The sequence below is a fragment of the Brachypodium distachyon genome, chromosome 1 (genome assembly GCF_000005505.3).
Source record: "Brachypodium distachyon strain Bd21 chromosome 1, Brachypodium_distachyon_v3.0, whole genome shotgun sequence".
NCBI lineage: Eukaryota > Viridiplantae > Streptophyta > Magnoliopsida > Poales > Poaceae > Brachypodium > Brachypodium distachyon.
Window position 1 is genome coordinate 42,146,506 of NC_016131.3, and position 8,923 is coordinate 42,155,428.

Consider the following 8,923-nt stretch of genomic DNA (forward strand, 5'->3'; position numbering starts at 1 on the left):
CGCACTATTGGTCCGGCCCGGACGCCTAGGGGCTCCGGTGGCCAATAAAATGGAGACCTTGGGCACTGAGGAGCTTCACACCATACTCGTTTTCCTTGCCCGGTGCCGAAGATGCGTTCGGCGGCGCCCGGCATTCCTTCGAGGGCTTGGTGTAGTAGGGAGCTCCGCAGGGGCATTAGCTACTTCTCTTCTTCGACGGAGATCGTGTTGGTTACCGAGGCGCGGGCGTGGAAGCTCCTCATCACTGAGTCTTCGTGGGGACGTGGAGCACGCCCGAGGCCGCTTGGAGTGAGGTGCCGGTCGTGTCTCCAAGTCCTTTCGGGGGATCCTCATTTCCGGCCACGTCCTTCCTGCTCTTCTGAAGGTGAGGGGATCTTTGTGGTGTTGTCTTGGGCGCCCTCGGAGCCAGCGAGCCTTGCATGCATTTGTTCGAGCACCTCTGGTGCGGCACGGCGTGGGCTTAGGCACGGCGCGACAAGCGCGAGGAGAGGCGGACGCGAGCGCGGCGCGCGCGAGGCGAGGGGAACGCGGGCGCCGCGCGGTGGACACGGCGCGAGCGTGGATGCGGGAGCACGTGCGGCGCTACTTAGGCAGGGCGCGGCTTGCCGAGGCGTTAAGCTGAACACCTTGCGTGCGCAGGAGGGGGAGGTGGCCCCCACCTCCTCCTCCCTTCGTTGGGCCGGCCAGCTATTTGACGGGCCGCGGCCCAATTGGCCTGGGCCTTCCTTTTCTCTCTTGGCGCAGGGCGGGTGGCCTGAGGGGCCCAGCTCCCGTTTGTGTTTTTTGTTGCATTGACGGGCCGGAAGGCGAGTGGGCTTGTGGCCCTAGGAGCTCCCACCCCGTTTTTTTTAGCGGAGCGCAGATGGGCTGAAAAATAAGCGGGCCGGCGGCCTGGGGGCCTTCGGCCTTCCCTTTTCTTGCGCGGGCAGAGGGTTTCGGCCCAAGGAGCTTGGCTCCCTATTTTTTTGTGCTTCGCTAATCCTTGGCGGACTTTTTGCAGGTGAGATGGCAGGACTTGATGTCGAGCGTTCGGCCGGTGAGCCGTCGAGGGGTCTTCCAAGGGTCTACGGCGCAGCTTGCGGCGAACCTACCGTCACAGAAGAATAACATCTCTTTTCGCCCTCGGGGTGGCCCTCCCTCGGTTCCGACGGCGCCGATGGACGGTGGTGGTTGGGCACACGACCACCTTCTTCCCTCTTCGATGAGCCCCGAGGATTTTGCCCAGCTGGAGGAGGCGGGATACTTCCCCAAGGGAGACGATATCCTGCCAGATGGCGAGGAGGTTAGGCTCGACCAACGGCGGTGTCCTGGATGCATCGTGGCATTCTCGGCTTGGTTTCACGCCAGCTTGTGTGTGCCCGTTCACCCCTTCTTGCTGGAGTTCCTGGAGGCATACGGCATCGAGTTGGCCCAGCTTCACCCGTCGACGATTGTGAGGTTGAACATTTTCAGGTGGCTGTGTGAGATGGCACTTCACGAGGAGCCTTCGATGAAGCTTCTGCTGTTCTACTTCACCATGGAGGTGAGGCAGTTGCTCACTCCGGAAGGCTTTGCTCTGAGCGCCTTTGGTTCGGTGAACCTGAGGCTTCGTTCCGGCTTTGGGGACGACTTCGTGCTCATGCCGGGGAAGAGCACGGAGAAGTTGTTCGTCAAGTGGGAGTCCCAGTGGTTCCTTCTTCGGGCTTCGAAGACTCGTCTTCGGCACACGGGTGATCTCCCTCGACACTCTAGGGCAGGAGGCCTCAGGGAGGTGCCTCACCCCGGGGAGCCTCGGTCGGCCGACCTCTGGAAGGTGGCCAAGATCAAGGAGGTGTCCGCCGAGAGGAGCTTTCGTGACCTCATGGAGAAGATGGTGATGGCGGGGCGCTTTATGATGAGGAGTTGTCCGAGGTTCGAGATTGGGATCCCTCGATCTTTCCGTCCTCCACAACTTGTCACCGCACGTGAGTGTTACTCCTCTTCCCTTCGCGCTTTGATTGTTTTCCCTTGTGAAGATACTTAACAATTTTGGCTTGTCTTTTTCAGCGACGTTTTCCGAGGAGAGGGCGGCGTTGTCGGTCGCACAGCTGATAGGTCCGTATGGCGGACCGGAGCACCGCGACTACGAGACCAAGATCAGCGAGGGGGGATGCCACAACATCATCGCGAAGTGCTTCGAGAAGGTGGTGCCGATACGAGACCAAGATCAACAAGGGGGGATGCCACGACAGGACCCGAAGCTTGGTCGCCTTCTCCGAGTGGGCGATTGCTACTCCCGCTTGGCAACATCGTCGATGTTGGCGGTGGGGTCCAAGTTGCGGGACTCTTGCGGGAAGGCGAAGGTGGGAACGGTGGTGTTGGGCCTGGCGGTGCCTGTCGCGCCGGCCCCAAAGATACCTCATCCGTCGAGTGGATGCAAGAGGAAAGCTCTCCCGACTCCTTCTCCTTCTCTTGACTACGCCCCGGCGGATTCGGTGGATCCTGTCGTGGGTGAGTCGAGGTCTCCCTTGAGAGTGACCTTGGACCTGCACATGAAGGGGAAGATTGAATTTGAGCAAGTTCTTCCTCCTTCGAGCCACGAGGTTGAGGCTTTCACTCGCAAGACGGGGCTTCAGCTTCGGAGCGACTCAGTGGTGGAGTTGTCCAGTGATCTCCATTGGTCGCGAGCGTCCCGAGGAGGATGCTCCCACCTCGGATGAGTGCCCTTCTTTTTGGTCACGTCATTCTTTTTCCGAATGATTTTGACATGATCTCCTTGGTTTGTTTTCAGGTGCGAGGGTTGCGGAGCCCGGGGTTCTTGAGGGCCAGCCCCTGACTCAAGCGAGGGATGGAGTACTTCCGACGACCGAGGATGGAGCGAGAGACCCTTTCGTGACACTGGAGCTGGTGAGCGTCCGTGATGTATCTCCCTTGGTCCTTCGGGTTTGCCTTGTGCTAACTCCATCTTCTTTGTAGGTGAGGGGTTTGGTCGAGGCCGTGGGTGCCCTTCTTGCCCTCAAGACTCAGGTGGGGGCGCTTTCCGCCGCTTTGGACGTGGAGATGTCCAAGTCTACCCTTGCCTTGAGCGAGTTGGCTTCGGAGAGGGCGCGACGCGAGGCCGTGGAGGCTGAGCTTTCCTGCGTTTCGGCAGAGCTTGCAGCAGCGGGGACCAGGGCTCGACTTGCTGAGGAGCGCCAGAAGGACGAGATTGCGAGGACCCGCCGAGTTGAGAAGGACTTGGTGGTGGCAAACCTTGATAGGGAGCATGCCCGTCCGGAGGCTGCTTCCCTCAATGTGGAGTTACCGACAGTGGGTGACGGCCCGATGCTTGCTCCTCATGCTCGCCCTCCTCTGGATCATCGTCCCGAGGTGGTCTCGCTTTACTTGCTCAGGCCACTGAGACGATGATTTGCTTGAGGAGTGTTGCCTAGCCGGATCTTCCTCCGTGTCGTACGGTGGATGAGGCGAGCAGGGTGCTTACTTCCTAGGTGGAGCTCATTGAGCCTACTGTGAAGAAGTGCCTCCTGAGTACGGGTGCTCGACTTGTTTCGTCGGCGATCGCGGCAGTCCTGGACGGCGGTGCCGAGATGAGCGGATTTGAGGGTGAGATGTCTTACGGGGCGAAGAAGTTTCTAGCGGACCAGAGTGCTCCTCTTCGCGCTCAGGCTCGACGCTTTGTGCGTTGCCTTGAGCCCGCTCTTCAGGAGGGTGATGGTGAGATGCGAGCCTCGTTGCCCTCGGAGGTGGTGATGTACCTCAGCTGCTTACTATGCAATGTTGCATATCTCCACTTGACTTAGCCTCATGACTAGCATGTTTAGGCTCTTAGTCGTAGAGGTTGTAAGGCAGCTTTTTTGTTGTGTTTCATGCTTCACTATGTAGTCAACATTATCGAAAATGTTAACTTAGCTCAGCATTTATTTCTCATGTTTTGGAAATGTTAACTTGGCTCAACATGTTTTTCTTGGAGTACTATATTTTCTTCTTGTGAAGTACTATATTTCCTCAGTTTATACAGCTCGCGATCGTTCGCTATGATTACACTTTTGTGTTATCAATTGTTGTCGCCGTTGGGATACGACTTGGCTTCGGCGCCTTAGGCCATGGTTACGAGCCATGGGTCCTAGTACCCTTGTGAGGGTCTCTATCTATATGCCGGTAGTGATCTCGGCATCTCGACCTGCCGTTCGGGAAATTTCATGCGGAATTTTCCCTCTTCGGACTTCAGGAAGCTATGCTTTCCCACGATTATTATGGAGCCTTAACCCGGTTACTATCATGCAGACCCGTGCGTGACGTCTCGCATACGGGTAGCATAGTTCTCCGAGGTAAGTAAGCTCATGCATAACTCGCTTATTTACGGTTACCCTTAAATGCGTTTTAAGAAGCTTCCGGTCCTCGGGGGACTTGGTTCTACTTGGTGGATGGCCTCGAGGCGCACTAGGATCCACCAAGGAACGAGTTGCTAGTAGCGACCTATGTCCGTGGATATTTTTAGAGGACGCTCGGGCCAACGGAGGCCTTTTCGCGTTCCTCGGTGAGCGGCACAGGGGCAGCGGCTCTTTTACGACGACGAGTCGTGTGAGTGTCTCGTTTCACTCTTAACTTTTCCTCAAGGATTTGCTTTATTGAAGTGGCCTCGTTGGCACTTACGATCCCTCGAAGTTTCGTAGGGAAAAGGCCGGTCGGGCGCTGATAGTCTCCTTTTGGGAGCGGCAAGGATCACCCTTGAAGTTCCTCCTTAGGCGTAGAAACACCGAAGCTTGTCGCCGTTCCAGGCATGGACAAGGTTTTGCCCTTTCATATTCTCGAGGTGGTATGCACCATTTCCCAGTACTGCGGCGATGCGGTATGGTCCTTCCCATTTAGTGTCAAGTTTGCGCTGGAGCTTTGGGTCGACGTTCTTTTTCAGCACGAGATCTCCTTGGGAGAAGGCTCGTTCCCGCACCCTTGTGTTGTAAAAGCGTGCGGTGCTTTGCTCGTAGACGGCGTGCCTCATGAGGGCTTTGTCACGAGTTTCTTCCACAATATCGATGGCTGTCTTGTGATCCTCTTCATTTTCGATGAAGGCAATTGGGGTGGCTTCTTGGAGCCTTTCAACCTGAGGTGAGCGGAACTCGACCTTGGCAGGAGGAACTGCTTCGGCTCCATACACCAAAGAGAATGGTGTTCGGCCCGTGGAATGGCTTACGAAGGTGCGTATGCCCCAAACCACGCTAGCGAGTTCATCTCCCCATGCTCTCCTTACTTTGCTAACTATGTGCTCTATCCTTCGGCGGAGTCCTTGGAGGATTAGTCCATTTGCCCTTTCGCATGCGCTGTTGCTCTTGGGGTAGGCTACGGATGCGAAGTGCAGCTTGATCTCAAGGCATTCACAGAATTTGATGAATTCCGCACAGTCGAACTGTTTGCCGTTGTCCACGGTTAGCTCTCGTAGAACGCCATATCGGCATATGATGTTTTCCCAGAAAAAATTCTGGACGACCTGTGATGTGATCTTGCCAAGTGGCGCTGCTTCTATCCATTTGGAGAAGTAATCAATCGTCACCATGAGGTACTTGCAGCCCCCGTTGCATGCGGGGAAAGGCCCGAGAAGGTCCATTTCCTAGCGTGCAAATGGCCATGTTATCGGGATATTCTTCAGGAAGTCACGGGCGTATGGATTGACTTAGTCATTTTCTGGCAAGCTTCGCATTTCCGCAATATGGTGATTGCGTCTTGCACCATGGTGGGCCAATAGAATCCCTGATGTAGGGCTTTTCCGCGGTGGCTCTTGGCGCAAGATGGTGGCCGCATATTTCTGAATGGATTTCCACGAGGAGCTCGACTCCTCGATCAGGAGTTATGCATTTAAGCAATGCGGCCGCTCCTTTCTTGTATAGGATTCCATCGAGGAGGACGTACATCTTGGCTTTTGCGAGCAGAGTTTTGGCGCTTGGGCCTTCCGCTTCTTCGTCCACCTCGCTTTTCAAGGCGCGGATAATCGGTGTCATCCAAGAGGGTGAAGTGTCGATGACCATGCTAGTCTTTGAAGCTTCGTCAAGGGCGTCGGCTTCTTCCTTTATGGATGGGGCGCGAATTACTTCGAAGAATGCACCGGGTGGCAGCGGTTCTTTGGAACCGGCCGTTCGGGCTAACCTGTCGGCCAGGTGATTATCTCCTCGTGGAATGCGTCGCACCTCCATGCCCAGGAAATACTGTTCCATCTTGCGAACTTCTTCGATATATTTCTTCATTCTTTCATCAAGGCATTGATATGACTTATCCATTTGGTTTATCACCAGTTGGGAGTCTCCTTGGATGAGAAGGCGTCGGACTCCCGTGGCCTTGGCCAGTCGAAGTCCGAGAAGTAGCGCCTCATATTCTGCCATATTGTTGGTGGCATAGAAGTCAAGATGGGCGGCGTATTCCAAGATCTTGCCTTCAGGGCTGATGAGTATGACTCCAGCCCCGGCACCGTCGAGGCGCTTAGAGCCATCGAACCTCATTATCCAATGTGGTTCGGGGGTCTCGGTCTTGGATGCGATTTCTTCGGGCGGTGTTAGTGGAGCATGCCACTCAGCCACAAAGTCAGCCAGGACTTGGGATTTTATGGCTGTTCTTGCTATGAGTTCCAGCGAGAAGGGGGCCAATTCCGTTGCCCATTTAGCGACTCTTCCGGTGGCCTCCTTATTGCCGAAGACTTCCTTGAGTGGGAAGGTAGTTGGCACCACGATGGTGTGGCCCATGAAGTAATGACGGAGTTTTCGAGAGGCCATCAGGAGAGCATATGCGATCTTCTCGATCTGGATGTATCGACCCTTTGCTCCTCCCAAGGCTTCGCTCACGTAATATACTGGGCGTTGTGACCCGTCTTCTTCCTTCACGAGTGCTGCGCTTACGGCGACCGGGGTCGCGGCAAGGTACAGGAGCAAAGGCTCCCCCTGTTTTGGGCTCGTGAGAAGTTGAGGGGTCGACAAATAGGTCTTGAGCTCTTCGAAGGCTCTTTGAGCTTCGTCGGTCCACTCAAAGTTGTCAAGGCTTCTCAAGGCTTTGAAAAAAGGAAAACCCTTCTCGGTTGATCGGGCGACGAATCGCTCTAAGACCGCCATTCTTCCCGCCAGGCGTTGCGTATGTTTGACAGAGCGAGAAGGCTCCATCTCTATGATGACCCGGATTTTCTCCGGGTTGGCCTCGATCCCTCGTTGAGAGACAATGAAGCCCAAGAGTTTTCCTCCTCGAACTCCGAATGCGCACTTCTCCGGATTGAGCTTCACGCCATACTTGCGGAGATTGTCGAAAGTTTCTTGCAGGTCCTTGGGATGGGTCTTTGCAATTTGACTTTTGATGATGGCGTCGTCAACGTAGACTTCGGCATTTCTCCCCAATTGTTCTTTAAGGATGAGGCTGATGAGGCGTTGGAAAGTTATGCCGGCGTTCCTCAAACCAAAAGGCATTCTGCGATAGCAGAAGATGCCGATGGGAGTGATGAAGCTGGTCTTTTCCTCGTCTTCCTTGGCCATGTGGACTTGGTGAAATCCTGAATAGGCGTCCAAGAAGCTCAAACTTTCGCATCCTGCCGTGGAGTCTGTTGGAGATATGCCCTAGAGGCAATCATGTGATGATGTTATTTCCTATGTATTCATGAGTTATTGTTATTGTCCTTGAACATCATCGCTGATATGTATCAATAAATACGTGATTTGTTTGTGAGACTATGTATTCTATGATGTTGTTCTAATGGTCCCTGGTCATTAAGGTTATGCGGACACATAACGTAGACTAGTAATGTGAATCAGTATGATGACTATGTTTCACAAGTCATAGGGCAAGGTGTTGCCGACTGATAGCATGGATTCGACAATGAGATTGTTGAGTCGGACAGACCCGCACTGAGACACAACGAGATGATTGTCATTTGTTAGTCTCAAGTACGATGTATATGCCAGTCCTAGACCTGAGGTCATCGCATGAGCTTGGGATGTGAATTGGCCTACTTAGGGGTTGCCAAACGCTACTCCGTAACTGGGTGGTTATAAAGGCAGCTTTCGGGTTTGCTGAGAAGCATGCTGCGAGTCATGATTGATCAAGATGGGATTTGCCCCTCCTGTTCGGAGAGATATCTCTGGGCCCTCTCGAGTGATCAGATTCGGAAAGCATGGCCATGCGACTTGGTTAACTGTTAACCCGTTCGGGAATCTGTATCACAGGAACGAGAAGAGAGTCAAGCTATCCACAAGGATGACAAGCACTCGCCTTGAGCTCAACACACATATCGTGAGGCAAAAGGAATGTTGCATATGACACATTGTATGGTTCGTCAATATACCTTGTGGTTACTCGGGAGTTGGCACGTGCTGCTAGGCACCGCTACCAACTATCGACTTGAGTCGGTGCCAGTGGACGAGTAAGGTGTTGCTCGGGCCCGCAGTCCGAGCTCGTAGTCGTGTCTGACTGACCGCGAACCTGAAGGGTCACACGCTTAAGGGGTGGGAACCAAGTTGGATCGGATCCAACTCGTATCGGGCATAGACTCCTAACGGGCCTCAAGTGTTGAGCCCACTAGGGACGTCTATATAAGCGGAGGAGACCAACCCGTCTAGGGTTACACCAGTACAGACGCGAGTTAGACTCGGCCGTCACACCTCCACGCCCAAAGCCTTGCGATCGGATCTAGCAGTCCGTCGTACGGAGATCCTCTCCGTACGTGTGGATACCTTGGAGGCACTGCACCTGCAGCGCTTGGACGAACTGTTCGTGGGATCGGTGAGGAGGAGCAGGCTGTTCGACTACTCGGCATCGACGCGCTACATCGACTCTACTTCCGCTACGGGTCTGCGCGTCTAGTGGTAATCTCGTGATCCATTATCTACAGCATTGGTCCGGGCGGAAGCGGTAGAAATTTTATTTTGTGCTAGCGTAGTATACCGCGTTCCCCAACAGAGTCGACCAGTTGGTCGATCCGAGGGAGCGGGTAGTCGTCCTT